Here is a 21571-nt window from a genome sequence, read left to right on the forward strand (position 1 = left end):
GATAGAGAATTCGTTTACAAAAATCCTAAAACTGTTTTCAGCTAGCTTGCATGAGAAAGAAAAATTTCACAAGAAGCTGTAGCAGCTGGAAAATTCCTCTGCTCCTAGCCTTTTAGTATCCACAGATCTGCATCCTGCATCTTGGAGATTTGTCAAATAGGACCCTACACCAGGACAACTGGGTTTTCTTGGCAGGTGCTCATACTGTGTGTAAACTTTTTTGTGAAAGTGCAAAGTGCCCTAAAATTTAAGAGCCACCAAGGAAAGATGGTACCACTTTAGGTGGTTGTATATAAGCATGTTTCTAAGGTCTTATTTAGAAATTAGTTTATAATTAGTTTATTATATATAACAAAATATATGCTTTGATTTCAATGAGTGTTATAAAGTAAGGTCCCATTTAAGCAAACCCTGAACCAAAAATGAGGCAGAGGGCATAATGTTACCTTCATAAATAAAGACAGAAGAATTTATTCCTAATTGTACTTACAATCCCCTCTGCAGGAAGTATCAGAACACCCTCAAAGATATTTAGATTGCTGATGTGCGTTTTCTAATGAGCCTGTTTGTGCCCATCAGCACTTAGACAAAGCCTTTGGAAAGGACAGAAATAAATGTTTTTTTATAAATACTCTATTGTATTTCATAAATTATGGATTCTATAAAAATACATAATTTTTCACACTATGTATCTTGAGAAGCTTTAAAATATTGCATAATTTGCATCTTGGATAATGAAATTTTCATTAATAAATATATAAATCATAAATCATTTATTCATACTGTGTAATGTAGCAGTTTATTACATACTGCTTGATTTTGTAATCAGGGAATCCCCTGATGAAAAAATAGCACAATATTAATTACCAGCACCATCTGTGCTAAACAATAGGAAAAACAATATTTTAATACAATGACTTCATGCATGTCAGTTATCTTCAACATTAAACCCCGCAGTTTTGTTGATGGGGTTTACCTTCTACTCATTTAAATAACTGATGTTCTTACAAAGGTTAAAACAATGAATAAATGAATTAAAATTAAATATAATGAAAAATACCAATACATACAGCATGGATCAAGTTCATTCATCAAATAAGTGACTATACAGGTATAGATACACCTATATTTACACATGCATTTTTAAATTCCCCTACAAATGTTTCCAACAAAATTATTATTTACATGCTTATTTCTCTCAGAAGACTAGTGTTCAACTAATAAGAGTTGAGGGGGTTTAGTGATTTTTTTTTTTTGATGGGTTTGGTTTTTTTGTTTTTTAAATTAACACAATTCTAAATACATAATCCTTAAAACATAAATATCTACTTGTCAGTATTGTGAACATAAGTTGTTTTGATGCAGACAAGAATATTTAAGGTGTATTTAGTATTCTGGGTGAGGGAACAGGTGAGTTTGCTTTCTCTCACTATAATAGCAAAGATGTTACTCTTATACATCCAGGTGCTAATTTTGTTTAATAATTTAATAAGCTTTAAAAGTATGGTAGCTAAATCAAAGCTACACCTATGAATATATTTCCTTCTTGAAAAAATCTGCCATAGGAGCCAACCAGGGATATTAGGATGACAACAGCATTCAAATTCACTGATTGAGTTTGCCATGGGAAAATCTTAAACACATATTCCTTATTTCCAAAGTGCCTCACAAAGATCCATACCTGTATCACGAATTTTCAACATTCTTCTCTCTGCAAAATCTTATTATTTACTTCTGACACAATAGTTTTCTTCCAGTAAGCTATCATCCAGTTCTAATTATATTTAAGCATATGCTAATTACTAGAAGTTGTTTTTTCCATATCTATCATATATTGAGGTTGTCTATTGACTTTCAACTTTCCCCATAACATCTGTTTTGATTTTTCAATATTTCCAGACTCCATTGGCATTCATGGCCTTCAAAGGTACATATCAGAATGCTAAGAAATCACAGTAGGCTGTGTCCCAGAACAGCGCTTTTATTTTTGCATGCATATACTTTTGGTGACAATTACTCATGTTTTATATTAAGAATTTTCACTTGCTGATATACACAGTTTCATAAGTATTGTGTATAACGTTGTTTGCAGGAATTTACCTGAGAGGAGACAGTAATGAGACTCCCAAAGCTTTAGGAACTGCCCAGAGCATTTATTTACCATAATAGAAATTAACTGCTTATTTACAGCCATCAGCTCACCTACTGAAAGGCAGTGTGAATTCTCCCAAGCCCTGGGCAATGTGCTTTTCCCAGGCCTCCAGTGAGCTGAACATTATTCTCTAGAAGTGTATATGCACTTGACTGTGCTGAAGGTGGGCTTCTTCCTGCTCTCTGCATGGTGTCCCACCCATCCAGCAGCTGGCTGATTTTCAGGCTCTCAGATCTTCGAGTCCAACCAACCACCCTAAGGGCCACAAACCTCCAGGGATGGTGACTCCACCACCTTCCCGAGCAGCCTGCTCCAATGCTTGACAACCCTTTCTGTGAAGAAGTTCTTCCCAATGTCCAACCCGAAACTGCTGTGGCACAGCTTGAGGCCATTTCCTCTTGCCCTGTTGCTGGTTGCCTGGGAGAAGAGCCTGACCCCCACCTGGCTACAACCTCCTGCCAGGGAGTTGTAGAGAGCAATAAGGTCACCGCTGAGACTCCTTTTCTTCAGGCTAAACACCCCCAGCTCCCTCAGATGCTCATATGACTTACTCTCCAGACCCTTCACCAGCCTTGCTGCACGAGATGATGGCAGACATCTGACATCTGCCTTGTGCTAGAGTTGGGTGACAAGCCAAGGAAACCTTTCAGACAGAGCCATAATTCTCTTTAATGCTCTGTATTAGAAACGAAGGTATATAGGAAGGCTTTGCACTTTTGGAACTGTGACATAGTGGTACTCAGCAAATACCTTTATAATAATAATAATAATAATAATATTTTATTGTGACATCTCCAGATACTGTCTCAGGGATCCTGTAGCCTCTTGCTGTCAGTGGATTCATGTATACACTAAATCCATTCAGGTATTCATCTCCTTAACAGGGCTATCCTGGTTTGCTACGAAAATTGCGAATCTCATCAGATCCTCCCTAGGGACAACTAAGCATTGCAAATTCTGTCTAATTTCTTTTTCTTCCTCATTTTGATGTATGCTTGTGGCCACTGCTCCATTTCCATATCAATAATTCTTTTCTTGAACCAGCCTGGCTATTCTTCCCTCCAAGAGTTTTCTGGGGATCATTGAAAAGATTTATTTCTCCTTTGCAATCTAACGGTTTTCTCAGTTGTGAACATGACTCCAGGCTGATACATACTTCCATACCTGTATAACTCATAGCTTTTCTCACTTCATGTTGCTGTGATTTTCCTTAATTTATTAATTAAAGGGAACCTCCTCAGAATGATTGTTCAGACTTTTACCTTTTTTTTCTTCTCAGAGGAAATGTCCTCCTCCAATTTGCCCAAGCTTGCACTATTCAGTGCTCACTTTTTGCAAGGTCAGTCCAGACTGCAAACTGACCATTATGTAGAATTCGCTTATTGGTCTTAGTGACTAGGTGACTTCCTCTTTCTGCTGCCTGTACTTCATTATTTCCTCTTACTCTCTTAGACCTAAGTGCTTCTTCTGGCAACAGCAGTTTTCTCACACATACAGATCATTTCTATGGCTCTTTATATTTAATTTCTTATTATTTCATTCCAATATATTTTTACAGGCAGTTTTACTCTTGCCTATACAACATATTTTTCACTTTTTACTGGTGACTTCTTCTGTATGTCAGGGCTTTTCTTCTGAGGTTTTTCAGGCCTCCTCCATTCTCTTTTCAATATATTTCTACTCTCAGATACTTCCTCTTGCTCTTTTCTTTCTGGTTGGCTCTTCCTCCTAGTTGATCAATAATTATTTTCAAAATATTATTTTAATTGTTCATCTTTTTCTAATCTTCAATAATTTCTCCCCATCATTATCTTCTCTACCCTTCTTGACTAGGCACATCAAAAATCCTAGGCCCTCTATATACCACTGGAAAAAAATATTTTTTCTCTATTGAGACAATACCACTGGAAAAAAATATTTTTTCTCTATTGAGACATTTCAGTGGTGTTCCAGGGAATCAACTCTTATAGTTTGCTTTTTAGCCCTCAGTTTAATTTATCCATTGCCTTCTTCATTCTTCCTCACTACTCATATTCTGTACTTAGAATCACAGAACAGTTTGAGTTGGAAGAAACCTTAGGGATCATTTAGTTCCAATCCCTCTGCCATGGGCAGGGACACCTTCCACTAGACCAGGTTGCTCAAAACCCCATCCAACCTGGCTTTGAACACATGAGATGAGCACCCACAGCTTCTCTGGGCAACCTGTGCCAGGACCTCACTACCCTTGCAGTAAAGAGTTCCTTCCATAAAACAAGGAAAAATGAGGACATGATCACAGATGCTTCATACAGTATGGAGCAGATGTCACTTGCCTTGAATATCCAAATGCTGACAATACCTGAGAAGGATTCTGCTTTAGATTTCTGTTATGCTATTACTAGAACAAGGTATTTTAGAAACATGAATGTTCCATTTAATGTTTAATGTCTCTCAAATAGAAAAATAATAGTGAAAAAGTATGTACTAAATAGTAAATTGAAGGTGTACAAATTCTGCTCATGCTCTAGCTTGTCAACCTGGAACTTGACATTTGATTATATTTGAAATATTTAGAAAATATCCAGCTGCTGTAAATATATACTTTTTGAATTACTACTGTACTGCAAAATGCCTACATTTTCATATAACAAGAATTCTACTGACAATCTTCCAGTATAGGATTCAGGTATTTAATTTGCATTAGAAATTACAAAATGCTGTAAATACATTTCTGAAAGATAGAGATGTTTACTTTAACAGATGAACCTTCATAGAATGGTTCAGCTGAAAGCAAGTTAGAACTTTCTGCCAGTAAAGATTTGCAGCTGACACCTGGCTTTGCAGTTAGGTGAGAGAGGCAACTCATTATGAGCCCTATTCAGAACTGCTGGCTAGTGACACTGAGTGCATAAGGGGCAAGGGAGAAACAGTGCTGCAATGGGCTTCAAATAATTTTCAGTCCCTGGAGTACTTCAAATGCCACTGAGACTCATCTGAGCACTCCTGAAGAGTGAGTAAGCCATGTAAAAGTCAGATCCAGTGCTCAGAGGCTGCCACAGAGATACAGGCAGTACAGCTCCAAATGTGAAACACAACCTTCTGGTATCTTTGCTTTTATGGCTGCTTATGGTGGTGAAAATCATTAAATAGAGTACGTTGAGAACTGACGTGGTATATGCATACATACCCAAAACATATATAGTGCTTATATAGAGATAGATTACATGTGCAGGATTCATATTTAAGATTGCGACAGAAAGGCCCAAATTAATCTTGTTCTACAATTACATAGTGTATAACCATACATAACCATATTATTTAAATTCTATAGCTGATATAAAAAATTTGATTTTATTGATCAATTTGCTGTCCCATTTATTGATCAGTTTACCTTTTGATTCTTCAAAGACTTCTGATAGGACACTTGTATTAGAATCTCCTCAATGCATTTAAAATAGTTTCCCAACAATGAGGGGTATTTTTAACCCTACTTTCTCCAAAAAAAGAATACTTTTCTGAAGAATGCATATGGTATTCAGACATTAGGCATCTGACTTGCTACCTGTAGAAAATGCACAAGAATCATGGACTAGAAGTCATTGTTTTATAAGCTGGGCTCCATTTATGTAAATAACACATTTAAGAATGCAGACTTTTTAGAAGACTTATGTTACATCTAAGCAAATGTTTTTAGCTAATAGTCTGTACAGCTGACTATTACAAGTAAGGTACTTATATGTCGGTGGGTTGGTAAATAAATAACTTCTAATGAGGCTTTCTAAATAACTCTGCTCTATTTTTTCCTTAAAAAACACAAACATTAGAAATGGGACAACACTGCATTTAGCTACCAAGCAAAGCTTAAGAGTCTTTGTTTACTAGTTCATTTCTTCTAAAAAGGTAAATATACTTGCACCAAATTTTTTCATCAGAGTTCACAAAATTGTCTGCATATTCACTAAAATGACAGGATGAATTTTTCTGTTCATAGAATCACAGAGTCATTTAGATTGGAAAAGACCTGCAAGATCATTGAATTCAACCTTTGAATACCACATCGTCAACTAGACCATGGCCATGTTCAGTTTCTTGAACACCTCCAGGGATGGTGATCCCACCACCTTCCTGGCCAGTCCACTCCAAAGTTTGACAACCTTTTCTGTGAAGAAATTCCCCCTAATGTCCAGCCTGAATCTCCCCCTGTGCACCTTGAGGCTATTTCCCCTTGTCCTGTTGCTTGTTCCCTAGGAGAACAGTCCGACCACCACTTGGCTACAGCCTCTTCTCAGGAAGTTGTAGAGAGCACTAAGGTCACTTCTGAGACTCCTTTTCTCCAGGCTAAACACCCCCAGCTCCCTCAGCTGCTTCTCATGGGACTTGTGCCCCAGACCCTTCACCAGCTCAGTTGTCCTCCTCTGGGCACGCTCCAGCACCTCAATGTCCTTCCTGAATTGAGGGGCCCAGAACTGGACACAGCACTCGAGGTGTGGCCTCACCAGTGCCCAGTACAGGGGGACAATCACTGACATAGTCCAGGATGCCACACTCACTATTTATGGTACAAACTTGGATATAGGACCCAAATATGAAATAACTGACAAAAATTAAGGAAATAAGCTAGGTGGAATTTGTTTACAGTTATTATTCAGTCTAGAACAGCTGAAAGAAATAATTAAAATGTTCGGATTTAATGTAGGTCAGAGCAGATGATTGTTTTAAACTTGAATTTGTAATTAGTGTAGCTACCAAGAGATTGTGCGCAAAATGCAAACTGTTTGCTTCTTGATAATTTTGTTAAATAAGCCAATAGAGGGACCAAAGACTGAGCAAACAAGTAGACCTAGTTATCCCTTCTTATCAAATTCAATCCTTTTATCTGTCACAGTTTCAAGACATGATACTATCAACAGATTTTTTTCAGAAATAAACATTCTGAAATTTCCAATCCAGACAGAAATAAAAGATTTCAGAGTGATATCTGTGCAAAGAGAATGAAAGAGATGTCAGGAAAAAACTTTTGCATGCATTTTTTTTTGTACTGATGGCTTCCAAGCTGCAGTTTTTATGTTCAAGAGTGGAAGCAATAGTCAGTTACCCTATCCTAGTGGATCTATCCACTCTTTGACGAGATTAGAGGAATGATAATGCTTGCTACTTAGCATGCATGCTCCAAATACTGTGCTTCAGATGTTTTTGAGAAACAAATAATAGTTAATTCTTTTCCAGACCCCAAATTTAAATGTTTCTTCAGGACAGAACCAGCTTGCAATGCAATGGATCTTTTTTCTTCTATCCTGTTGGGCAAAATGGTGTTTTCCCTCAAGATACTTTCCGAATTACGGTGCCCTGATTTTGTTCAAAAAAGGCTGAAACATTAAGCAAGGAATTTGCTTTTTCTTATTCAAGTCTGTGGAAACTACATGAACACATGTAGTATGTATGTACACATTTATGGTTTTGGAGCCTTGACTGAGATCTTTACCTCCAGTTCTAGTTTTTTCCAGCAGAAAAAAGCCTCCCAAATTGTATTATGAAACCAGATACTCCTATTGGATATTTAGACACTGTGTATACTGGTATAAGACACAAATGAGTGAATCTTAAAGCCATTTATATTTGCTTTATTGGCAATCAGTTTTTCAAACCACTCTACCATATGGTTCATCTTGCTTATTTTTCTACCATAGGCAGGCAGTTTAGCAGATCATAGACTGTACAGTAGACTCTTGTGCACTGCTGTTGTGTTGGCCTAATTCTCTTTTCAAAACAAGAAATGGCTATGTAGTGTTGATGGAAGATAAGGTTACATTACTTCTTTACATTATGTAGAGTGTAAGTAGCTTAGTTTCCCAAAATTTTCTGGAACATCAAGTGAAAGAAATGTCATTTTCCTTGGATTTTGAAAATCACACTACTTGGACACATCACTAAGGCTTGGGAACATACTCTAAAGAACATGCTTTTGCATCTCATCTGTAAGTGCAAGAATCAAAGGTAATCTTTTAGATTCTACTTTACTGCATCTTTGTGAATGTTATGAATGGCTTTATTTTTTTTTCAAATTCTTTATTTCAGAAATACATTGTGTGCAAGGTTGGGGAAAAATCTACTCTGAGGTCATCTTCTTTTTCTTTTATTATGGTTGAATAAGGGTCATATATGACATTTTAGAAAAAACCAAAGCAAATGTATTCCTGACAATTATTGCAATTAAAAAATCCAAACGTGAATTGGTTTGACTTTCATATATGATATTGTGTCCTATATGAAATTCAAATTAAATTAAATTCTTATCCTAAAAGGCCAGGGGCAGGAACAGAAGGTAAAAATACATTTTTTAGCAGCTCATAGCTTTCATGCACTAAATTATAAATATCAGTTGCAAACATAAAAACAGATTAATGCCATGACTAGTGTTCTGATATGACTCATGAACATGGAATTTGAAGACACAAAAATACTGAATGTTAGAAAAATCATACATGTTATACTTAGTAAGTCAGAGCTTCTTTAACATTGATTTTAAAATGGAATCTCAACCAGCTGTTTACCAGGTAGTGAAACTGAGGGAATCAAGTCCCTCTAGACTGGCTTGGAAAATCTTGAATCTTCAGTGTAGTGCCAAATAGGCTTGAGGAGAAACAGTGCCTGGAATTTGCTCATATTTGAACATTACCTTCAGAGGAGAACGAGTTTAGTCAAAAAGAGAAAAGAAGAAAAGGCATGAGCACATAAGCAAGCAGTAACACAGTCAAGTGTTGCTGCATTGTGCATACTCTACCACTTTTGTACTCTCAGGTACTGATACCAGTTAGGAAAGATTTGTGTGTGTTGGATGATTTTAACAATATGTCACTGTAAGAAAATTCAGTTACCTCTGGTATACTAACTTAAGACCTGCTAACTTGAGCTGTACTTACAACCCTACTCAGAAAATCTGTCTAGTGCACAAAGGAAGGTACAAATTGCAAGGAATAGAAAGGTTTTTCCCTAGCTCTTTAAAAGGGCACTGGAAAAAAACCTGGAAGAAAAAGAAAGGAAGTGTAAGGGAAGAAGCAAAGTAGCAGGAGGAAAAACCAACAAAGCCAGGGAAAAAAAAAAAAAAGAGGGCAAAAGAATCCTTTTCTGAGAAAAACTGTATTTTCCACCTTCCTCTTGAGAGAGAAGCAGTGGGCCAATGAGGACATACAGATTGTAAATAGAAAAACTCATGTTGCACCGTTGGTGGCTCACAGCATTTTCCACTTCTGCTATTCCCAAGATTCACGTATACTTGAGCTTATAAGGAAGAGATTAGTAAATGAAAGGCAGGAAAGGAAAATATGCCCTGATAACCATCATCCTTATCAACATTAACAAACTCCCAGAAACAGAGGACAACCATTTTTTGCCAGTCTACACAAAACTTTATCTCAGAAATGGAGCAAAGAGTAGAATTGAAAGAAGTCAATTTGATGTGCATATTTCGATTGTTTCAAACATTTCTTGAAAGTCTATAATTGCACTATGTGAAGAATGAATAATATTAGAACACATCTATAGCAAAGTGGCAGTGGCTATGGTTAGGTGAATTTTCCAGCTTAGTCTATTTAATTTCAGTTTTACACATTTACTTTAAAATTTTGTTTAATTGAGTCATGTATAGAATCAAAGGCCTTTCTAGAAAGCTTTGTAATTTTAAGATTATTTCATATTAATTTAATTTTACTATCAATCAAAGGCTGTAGTATGTGGCAAGCTTTTGAGTGCCAGAGAAAATAATCCTTTATTGCTGTTGTTGTTTCATCAACAAGAAGGTTACATAGTGCATTACTTCTGTAGGTCAAGCCTACTGCGCACACTGGGGAGCCTTTCTTCTCCCCTCTAAGTGCCCTGGCTACAAACATTCACATCCCCTGTAATTTGCCAGCTCTTTTCAGCTCCTTGAGTTCCTTATTTCATTCTAGAGTTTCTAGATATATCCCTACCCTTCCTTTTCTCCCAGAATAGGATACCCTCTTGTCTTACCTTCCTGCCAGAGTGTCTTGGAAACAATTCATTCAGGGATTTTCATATCTTAAAAAGTTGGAAACAGGTGCTCAGGTGAAAGTCTATAGGCTGATGCAGTGGCACTTTTAGCTTCTGGATGTGGTAATCAGAGTTCCATCTACTTTAATTTTCCCTGTTCAGCACATTGATTCACAGAAATTGATTAAATATAAAATTCCAGACATGGCACAGTAGAAGTAGGCAGAAATGCCATTGAGCTGCATGTTGAATCTTCCTTCAATCTGGCTGTTATGCTGCTGCTACTTCTTTGTACAATGTCTCTGCTAGCCTATGGATAGCAATGCAAAGCTCTTTTCCCTAGAATGATTTAAATACACAGTTAAACTACGAGGCCTTCCTAAAATGAAATCTCGGTTTATTACAACTGTGAGTACCACTCTTTTTCAATGGTTAACAGCCCCAGTAGTGTGAACCCAGTTAGCTGAGTAGTCATATCTTTTGCTTCTCTCAAGATATGCTTTTGTTAGTCTGGATCGGGAAAATTCTTTGTCTGTTTCTCCATCATTTTGTTTCTACAATACCATGTCAAAACTGACTAATGGGGAGCACGTTCTGTAAGCATACTACATATTGCTATTCAATATTAAAATGACTATTGATACATATGGAATAACAAAATCACACTACATGTTTTAAAGAGAAATGTGAATACCTAGAACTTTTAAAATGTCATTGTTACTCATTTTTCTTATTGGTATATTATACTTAGTGTAAGATAGATAGCAACACTAATTTAGCCCATTTACTGAAAAAGAAGTATTCAACAGTAAAATAGTCAGAAATAATTTAAAATTAATTTTTTTCCAAGGACTTTCTATCAAGTTAAGTTAAAGGCTTCCTTGAAATGTATGCACTCTGTAGGTTTTACATATTTGGGCAGTATACAGCTGATGATAGCCACTGGATTTAATACATGTACTGAAATAAAGAAAGGCATTATAGCTTTTGATTTGTATGCTGTATCTTTCATATGTGCAATTTTCTGTGCACACTGTTATATTTTTCTATGTCTAAGACACCTTCCCTGAAAACAACTAGCTGGAAGACCAGCTGGAGATCTTTTCAAACTATACTTCATAATCTTGAAAGAAGGGTATTCTTGTTTTTCTGGCCAGCAGTAAATTTTCTACCTCAGTAGCATGGCTTATGGTACAGTATTAAAGATCCAAACTTTCACAGCAGGTTGTATTGGCTATGTAAGCTTACACTGATTAAGCTTCTAGGAAGAAACAGTCAAATATAAATACACAAAACAACAACATGAATTCTCAATTGAACTTAGCTAAATCAATGAAATGTGAATTGTGAATTTATCTCACTTTAATGTGCATTATACAACTAAACCCAATTTAATAAACGGTCAAATCCATGGCCTATAGATTAATCCCTATTGATATTTTCTGTGCAGTGTTATTTCGACTTTCCAGCACAAGATATCCAATACTACTGCTCTGTCTGTTGACAGTCACATTGAATTCTTTTAATAAAATCTGGTATTGCATTGCTGCTAGACCGAACAAGAAGTGAATTTCCACATGGGAAAATTTGGAAGTAGATGCAGATCTTATTATTACTACACCCAAAGGCAATAATACATACTCTCTTTTTGACACATCAAGTCTATTGATACATACTATATAAATGAATATAAAAATCACCACTAATTACTGCAGGATCACACTTGGAGGATGTGGCCTGGAGCCTGTAGTCTTCCTCACCTGCTTGACTGTAAATTCCCCTCTAGTGGCTCTTTGGAGCATACAGACTTTGCAGGTATCACTGCTTGTTTTGTAAACAAGGTGAGGTGACAACATCTTGCTGACATTCGTTGCCTATAAAATAATTATTATATGAAGATTATGAAGATTGTTATAACACTGTTAGGCTCCATCCACTCCCTTGCCATGAACACCGCAGAATTCTGTCACTGCACACCCATGTGCAACTCAGATTGGAGCTGTACTACAAAATCCAGCTCTTTGGCTTATTTTCTCTCTTGCCTTTGAAAACTGGTTAAAATTCTCTGAAGGGGCTAGGTTTTCCTAAAAAAAAAAGCCTATATTTCAAAACTACAATATTTCTTATGACTTCTCCGTTTGGCAGACAGGTTTCCAATGAAGCTCAAGAAGAGTTTCCGAGCAGTCCACATGGCATCTTACTTTGCCATCTGCTCGTGGTCCCCAGCTTCCAGGTTCCTCTGTTTTAGTTTACTCTTTCTGTGAAAATCTTCCAAAAATGGGAGTTCAAACCCACAAATAGTCCATGCGGACTTTGCGCAGTGGCCTGACCTTGATGTCTGGGAGCATGAGTACCTTAGTCCTCCCATTTTCCCTGGATCAGAGCTGGATCATCTTGCTTTCAAGGCACTGATCCCTCAGTGCTATCTTAGCTGACTGGGAGGTCTGGCTCAGGCTGTGACTTTGAGTTTCCAGTTTCTCTGCTGTAGAGCCAAGGGGAAGCAGAGGTTGGCTGATTCACCTTCTCATTTTCATTTAGGAGAACACAGATGCAAGACAAGCCATAAAAAGCCAGAAGGCTCAGAACTTGTGTCCTTGTTCAGTTTCACATAGAATTTTTCAAATTCTCTTGAATGAAAATAAACTTCTGCTTTGATTTTGAACAGAAATTCCAAGTTCCTGCTGAAACTGAGAGAAAGTGAAAAAAAATCTTCAGAGAAAAGAACATATCAAATATGGCATATATTTGGAGTCAAGTGATCTGGACATAAGAGAAATGTTTTCCTTTTTTGCTTCCCCTTGAATACTCGTACGCAGTCTCCTCAGTGCCATCAATGTGCTGAAATATGCTATAATCACTGTTTTTCACTGTCCAATGGTCAGCATGCACATGAGCTTTTCCTATAGCATAGGGAATAACACACTCTGTCTTGTAACCTTGGAAAATTAAAATTTTCCCTGAAAAAAGTAAAACTGAATACAGTTTACTAGATGCACAAAACAAATTACCAAAGGAAGACAAATGTTTTTGTTTCTTTTCTAGTCTTGTTCAGGTATATTTATTTTAAAGGGTACTTGCAATTTCAGAGTGGAAATGAGCTTTGTAAATTGTTTCACTTTTCAACACTGTATGCCAATTGGTTGCCTTTTCACCTTTTTCTTAGCTTGGGGGCTGTATGAAAAGGCAAAATATACAAAAGAAAAAAATCAGACTACAAATCAATCTCCAGAAAATGAAAAAATTCTATTATTGTAATTTGAGATAGATGGTACTTGTAGAGAAAACAACCCATTCTCATTAAGAATGAGATTTAGCTTTACTTTTTCACACTGAAATAGAACCTTAACCCTTGAGCAATCCCTCAGAAATAATTTTATATTGTTAATGTTCAATGTGAGACCCTGATCCCACTGAAGTAAATGGCAAAGATTCCATTAACTTCAGAAGAGTCAGATTAATTCCTGATCTCCTTGGTTGTTAGAGTGTGTCCTGGCATCTACCTAGCAGCGTAAGAAAGTAAAGTACCCTCACAGAAAAGGATTATGTACCTTTGATGAGCATCATGTCATTTGGTAATACAGAGAATTTAAATCATATAGTACAGATTACTAATCATTATCATATACCAGATTCTTGTCTTTGTTCTCACTTTTATTGACCTTCACATGTATGGAATCTTTCTAGAATATAATTTCCATCAAGTTCTAAGGTTTAGCTCATGCCTGCTTACATTTACCTTGTTAGCAGCTGTGGTATTGTTCAATGTTAGGGTTAGCGTTAGAGGAGGGAAGTTGATTAGGGATGCGTGTGTTTGGAGAAGGAATTCTGTGGAAGGGAATACTCCTCTTCAGGAACTGTTTACTGTTCTCTTTTATGAAGGGTACTTTCTATTGCAGTGGAAATGATGGATTAGATTTTTTTGCGGAAACTTGCGACTTCCATTGCTCAGAGGTCTGCGGTGCAGGACACACTTGCAGACAAGTGCAGGCAATTGGCTGGGAGACAAAGGAAAGTTTTGCTGGAGGTGTCACTTTGAAATGATGGCTCCAGGATGTGAAAGTTTGGCTTAGTTCGAGTTGTGATGAGCATAAGATTTACATTCATTCAAGTTCCTTTGCAAGTTGTGGATAGGCAAGTGAGTTTAAGCGCTGATACCTTGCAAGTGGACCTTCAGCAAATCTCAAACTGCTGTTATGGCTCCTTCCTTAGTGGCAAAAATCTATTATAAAGTATGGGGGAAAAGGAAAAAGTTTGTTGGTGCAGTATAGGCTTAAACATGATCCAATATAATGTAGCATTTAACTCATCATTCTCTATTTTGTTTTATCCTGTGAGACCATAAGAAAGAGACGGGCAACATTTCCAGATATTAAACTCTTTAAGGGAAGAGAATATGTCTCTCTGTGTGCACTTTGAACTACCTCCAACACCTTGGTTCTTTATAAATTGTAGTAATAATAATCATTTATTGCTCTGCAGTGTGGTCTGGTTTCCCATTTACATCCAGTATGATTGGTTTTGGTGTGTCGCTGTCCTGTTCATCACTTCTCACCTTGCACTTACATGCAACTTCTATTATGGTTATTTTTAGAATACATAAGGCACTCAAATAACATGATTACAAGTGTGGAACAACAGCCTAGGAAATAGATAGGAGGATAGTTCACAGAAAGAAGCAACACACTGCACCTAAGCTGTGCAAGATCAAACTTGACATTATAAAATCAGAGAGGGTTTAACAGGAAAATAATGTGATGAGACTACAATGACTGCTGCTTTTTTAAAGTTGGGTTACCATCATTTAATGAGTTTCTGGACGTATTAAAAAAATTCTATATGGATGTATCCACGTGTGTCTATATAGGCAATATATATGTGTGTAAATATGTGCATGTACACCTGGGATGTGTGTTTATGTGTGTGTGTGTTTTACAAAATACTCAGAAAATAGTGTGCTGCAGGAAACAAAATGAGCAATTTTAAGGTCCTATAATAGTGTTTTACATTTCTGGAGAGAAGTAAAATGACCATAAGTTTCCCTTTCATGGAATCTGAGCAATCTTCATAGAAAGCCTCATTTGCTGTCAGCTTCAGGAATGACATATATTTACATGCATTCAGACAGTTTGTGATGCCTGGAGGCAATGAGTATCAGGGAGAGGTGCAGTGTGGAATGCTCTCCCGGCTCTGCCTGACAGAGGGTAGTGAGTGTTTTGTTCCAGTTGTCAGTCGTTAGAGCACCCCTGCGATTTCTCCAGCTTCGTGCTGAAGGCTGTCTTGGGTGCTTATCGCCAGGATGGTGTTGAGCTGGTGGAGGCATAAAAGAATCTTTATCTCCCCTCTTTATTTCAGTGTAGCAGAGGAATGAGCCCAATATAATATGACCACTACAGGTAAAGTTTGTAAGTCTATGTTCCTCAAGGTATTGACTTTTTATGATGTCTATCATGTACCAAGTAATGGAGAAATTTTGCATCAGATATAACTCTTACCCCTAATTACTTTTTTTCTTTTGAATTAAATACTGTAATTGGTCTGTCAAAAATGCTGCAATAATATTTTGTTTCAAAAATAAAAGACATACATTTTGCATATAACTGAAGCAAATTTTAAAATTATTATAACCCCTCCTATCATAGGTACTCTTTACTATAATCCTTCTCTGAAAATGCCTGTTTGCCCTAAACCTGTTATATTATCTATATTCACTTCTGCTAATGGCTCTCACAGCTGGAAACCTTACTCTAGCCTCTGGTCAATTTTACTTGCGGTCAATATAGTCTCATTTATTTTTGGTTTCATCATTTACATTTAACATTCTTTTTGATGCTCCTTCACTTGGCTCACCTTTCTCTAATCATATTAGGTCAAGGTGGGTATACAACTCTCTAAAATCCAATGGGACTCTGCATAAAGCACTGGCTGGAGGTTTTATAATTTGCCAAAGAGCATAAATTTATTGTTACATTTCTATATTGATGTTACATCACTTTACATCTCTCAGGGTAAGAAAATGTAGTTAGACATTATTCTAAATAAAGAAATTATATCCCTGTAGATTTTAATTAATTTTGAACCATTAAGATTTGATATTTAAGTCAATGTATGAATCTAAAATAATCTTAACACCTTGAAGAAATGCAATTTTCTCCTAAAACTACTTTTAATTTTAATTTTACCTCAAGAGGGATTGCTACAGGTCTTAAATAGCTGTCAGAGATAGCTACAATAAGGTAACATCTGGATAAAATTAAATGTTTTAAGAAAATAATTAATTTTAAGAAAATAACTCAGCCTGAAACAGATGAAGGTCCAGCCTTCTAGATAATTTTTAATTTTAATAATTATTTTGGAGAGTTTGTAGTTATTGAGAGCAGAGAACATGGAATAGGGTATAAGTATTCCAGCTCTACTGCTTAGAAGCCCCTAGAATAATGTAGTCAGTAAAGAGGTGTCTGGGGACATTAGCTGACAAGGTCAAGTGGTTGGATTTAATCAAATTCATTTTGTAGCTGGAGATTTAGTCATGGTTATAAGACAGAGAAGTCATCTCAAATAAGGAAGCCTAACAAGAAAGCAATATATCATCTGCATGAAGTGAAATATATTGCTCTCAGCCATTTAGCTTCATGTCAGAATTAAAGGAAGGTTTTGGAAGAACAATTCTAGCAAGCACTATTTAAATACAAGTAAGTGATAATGTAAAGCAGTTGTGGGGGTTTTTTAGTGATATTGTGAATGCCTGGTAACAGTTAAATTTTTTTGCTACTGGGATACACTGATGTCATGAACTGGTTCAGGACAAAGATCTGTATTTCATTACCAGTTTCAAAGTTTGTATAGTTTTAGCATAAGGAACTGGTTTTCAACACCTTCTACAACCATCATGAAAGTTTAAGGCAGATACGGCATTAGTTTCACACAGAACTGGTCTCTGACTTTCTTATGCTGTTTGAAAGTGGAAGTCACTGCAGGAGCTCAACTGCAGAAACAGAAACTGAGCTGTCTTGTAGAGCATTGCTCATTATCTCAAATTAAGATTCAGGTCATATGAAATGTTTGAGGTTTAGAGCTTTGTATGAGCTACCAAATTTTGAAACAGATAGTCTGAAATTGTGATGATTTCAAGATCTTCAATCCTCTCAGCGAACAGGGGGATTTGTTATGAATCACTGATCAATAATTGTTCCTGGTCTAAAATTGGAACCAGAGTTGCTGTGTCTCATAAAGGACATCCTCTGGTCTTTCAGTTTTTTTACTAGGTTCATTTAGTATACGCATGCCTTTGTGTTCTAAGATCAACTTGTTATAAATGCCTTGCTCTGAATTTTAAAATTTTGAATGAGTTGAACTTATTTCAACTTGTTTTCTTGCATTCAATTCAAGACATGATTTTCAATACATGGGTATTTAAAAAAAAAATTATACAACCCAAAATGAAATAATAAAAGTAAAGAAAATAGATTAAAGCTGTGTATTTTTACAGAATGGAGATTTCTTGGAACTAAAGGCTCTAGGAATAGGTCTGTCCAATTATATCACCCAGTCCAAATGCAGGAAATTTAGGTCAAATTTTCCTTTTTTGTTTTTTTTTATTTAAGTGAATTTTTAAGCAATAAATGAAAGTGCTTCACCTTTGTTTTAATTTATTTTCATTATGCAAAATCTCACCATGACAGGCATTTAGGCATTTTCTTGATTAGAAGACTAAACTTCCTGTTCTAGAAGTCTACACTACTCTTTAAATATTATCTGTTACTGAGTATTTTTTCCAAGTGTGATCTCCTAGCACTATCTTGGTCACAGTAAAATACACTTGTTTCTCATCAGCATTACTCATAAGACATTCCCCAGGTTACCCAGCTTCCTTTCATTTATTAGAATTCCTTTCTTTTTCTTACCGCAGTGCACAGGACCAAAGTTAAATCCTAGGAAAAGGAGTTAAGAGTAAAAACAAGAGAGATATATTGACAAATACTGACGAGAATATGAAAGGTAGATGATAGAAGCATGTAAGTGAGTGAATAGCAATTGAAAATTATGTACAAGGTGACTAATAGGCAAAATAAAGCATACTCATCAATATTTTTCTGTCTTTCAAAAGATCAAAGCTTTGTCTTCATGAGGTAGAAACTGATGGTTCTTCCTGTAGGTTCCATATCTTGCATCCAGAGGCCTTTTTCCCAACTCCCCAGGCAGAATGATGTGTTGGAGAACAATTAAATAGGTGCACTGCCGTTTGTGGTGTTGAATTGCAGGTTGCAGGTCCACAGCTTTTCTGGCAGCATGATTAGAATTAAAAGATGTTTAAAGTCACCAACTAGGGGTGATTTAAGAAAAAGGCAAATGTTAATTTCATGCAAGTATTAGCTGGCAATCTTCTACACAGTACATGTGAACAGGAAATTGTTCACAACCCGCATTTTGGCCAAGATAATCAAAGCTGATTTGAGCCCACAAGACAACTAAAGACATATCTGAGTAGGACCTTCATTTTTAAACCATTTGATAGTTATTACACTGGTGTTCTTCTGTACAGTTTGAAATATTTTGTATTTTAAGAGACACAGGTTAGCCATTTAAATGTTGGTATATCCACATTATGAAGCACTGAACAAAATAAAAATTGGGTGCTTCAAATGCTTACCACCAAGCTCCAAATTTCTACACTTGCTTGTGGGGATATTCTCTATGGCTCAAAACACCCAAAAACGTAAGTAGTCCCAAAGCCATTATGTGTCCTACTGCCACATAGATTTTATGAGATAAATTAATTTGTGCTACAAGTGTTATAGCACAAATACAAATTAATATTTGTGCTATTAATCAGTTGAGAATGTCTTAGAAAATTAATTCATAATATTATACTTTTTTCAGGTGCTCTATGCATGGTAATCACACAAAATCCACATCCACTTCTATTTTTAGGTATTGTAATGAGTTTTAATGTAGTATTAGGCGAATATCTACTCAAAATTGTTGATCAGTCTCTAATTTTGAAGAAATTTTCTACTTTGCACAACTGAAAGGTATTAAAAAAAATAGTAAATCTTTGGAGATTTTATTATTAATTATTTCAGTAGTCTACCTCTACTTACCAAAGGCTCAAACAATATTTTTCACTTTACAGAGCAAAATAAAACTTAAGAACCCTTTAGAATAGCAATTATCTTGTTTTATCATCACAAGCAGATGCATTCTGGGAAGCAGAAAATACAGCCTATAAACCAGATGTCCAAGTACCATACACATTAGGAGAACAGAAAATATCATGGAACTGTACATAAGTATAATGATAGGAATAATGACAAGAAAAATTTTAAAAAAAATGTTTGATTTATTAGTTAGTTTGAAAGAGGTAAATTTTCCATTCTGTCATCCTAAAATTCTGAGGCCAGAAATAACACAGATGCTCACATAGCTGATATACAAACTAAAATGATGGATTAAAGAATCAGTGATTTTGGAACCTAAGTGGTGACAAGGCAAAGGAAGCAGTGCTGTTAATGATGTAACAAAAGTAAATCAGACATGTGACTTCAAAATAATAGAAAAATTCTTCATTAATAATTCCAGTCTGTAATTCTGGAAATGGATGAACATGAGCAACACATATAAAATTTTGCTTTTTTTATTTGCACCAGTTCTACAGAGTGAGTGAAAGGGAATTTAAAGTAAGTGCAAAACCACATTGAATAAATAGGCTCATCTGTGTCTAGTTGAGTCTATTTGACATTTCATAGCCAGAAAATGGTCACAGGAACAACCTCCAGGGAAAGGATCATTTAAACATCTACGAGTTTGTTGGTCAGTGTCCATAAAACAGGAAAATACAAGCAGGAATACATGATCCATAAATTAGATTAAATTCGATATCCATTATAGAAATACTTTCAAATAAAGGGAAGCTGATTTGAATGAAACAAGCTCTATACACAAATAAACTCATAGATCCGACAGCTTTACTTAGTTGCTTACATCAAAGTGTAATGTGTGCAAAGTAATTTGTTTCTATAACTGGAGAACACTACTCAGTTGTATTGATGAAAATGATTTTATAAAATTGAGGGCAACTTTCTCCCTTGGGTTCTTGATGGGAAAAGGCTATGGAGTGGTTATTCTTCAAGATTTTTATTTGGAGAGCTTCCACCTTAATCCTTTTAAAATCAGTGGCTGGGAAACAATAATGAACTTTGATTTTCTCCTTTTTATGCTGGTATAATTCCTAACTATCATTATCAGTCAAAGGATTGTCTCTAGAGCAACATTTTTGGAAGCAGCTTGATTCAAAATTTAATTTTAATTTTCAAGAGAGATTAAAAAGGAAAACTGAAAAGAATTCTAAGTTACTGAGACACTTCAGAAAAATCACAACCCTACTTTTACATTTTAAAGTGCTACCTGAATTTTTGGATGTTACTTGTGGATTTTAGGAGGAGAGGGGAATTTGAACTTAATTTTGTTGTGAGCAGATAGAATACGAAGGAGTTAAACAACACATATACTGCCAATATCTTCAAAATCAATGATGCATTTAAATCAACCAACTTCAAGATTAATTTAGCTTTACTGTGTTGTAAAGTGGGTTACTAAAAATCCCAAAAGTTTTCTCAAAAGAATATGGGGTTACAAACTACTGAGGGAAACTGTACTTTCCCTTTGTTGTTCAGTCTACTGGACTATTATATCTTTCACTTATTTTCTAAGTTTGCTGTGCAAAGTAAGCATCTGGTTCTGAAGGTAGAAAACCTTAGGGGGTCCCATTTTCAAAAGACTGCATGGGAAGATTTCCTTTCTAACATAGTCAATTCTATTTATAGGATAAAGGCATAAATTGAAGAGTTGCATAAATTATGAACACTCCCTTAATAACCCAAAACATGTCCATGCTGCTGAGAGGAACCTAAAATCTCGAAAAGAGAGTCTATGCTGGCACAGACTTTGAAGCTCCAACATATATTCCTATTCATGACAATGATGCATAGTTTTATATATACCTCAAAGGGGTAAACAATACCAGTTCTGATACACAGAGAGGACAATTTATGCAACTGCTCTGAGGGGGAGGAAGTTTCATTTACACGGTATGAGGAACAGATAGGACACAAGTACAGATGATACCATATATACTCCACCAGCTATCGCTATGCATTTGTGTAAGAACATCCATTCAATAGATACATAGCAGAAGAAAAACTTGTTGAAAAAAGTTGAAGAAGTTGATGACTGTCATTATAATGCCATAATGGTAAACTGGTACAATGATACCTATAGAGGAATTATCATGTATGTTTCCAGTTTTCTATTTTTAATATCCTGATCATAGGATGCTTCTGAGAATATTGTTGAGATGCTAGTGTGTATGCAACTTCCTTCACTGAAACTGGGCAAACTGAGATGCCCATAATATCTAATTTGGCAAGAGCAGAG

The 21571-nt window shown here is 35.9% G+C and overlaps 1 long non-coding RNA gene across 1 annotated transcript; it reads right to left on the reverse strand.

The window, feature by feature from the left end:
* Window positions 1-7739: 7739 nt before the first annotated feature.
* Window positions 7740-21571, reverse strand: LOC104692699. The gene is made up of 2 exons (XR_752387.4): window positions 18218-21571; window positions 7740-14360 (listed from the first exon to the last, which is right to left on the reverse strand). It is a non-coding gene; the product is annotated as an uncharacterized LOC104692699 (long non-coding RNA).

Source organism: Corvus cornix, chromosome 2, assembly GCF_000738735.6.
Source record: "Corvus cornix cornix isolate S_Up_H32 chromosome 2, ASM73873v5, whole genome shotgun sequence".
Classification (NCBI taxonomy): domain Eukaryota; kingdom Metazoa; phylum Chordata; class Aves; order Passeriformes; family Corvidae; genus Corvus; species Corvus cornix.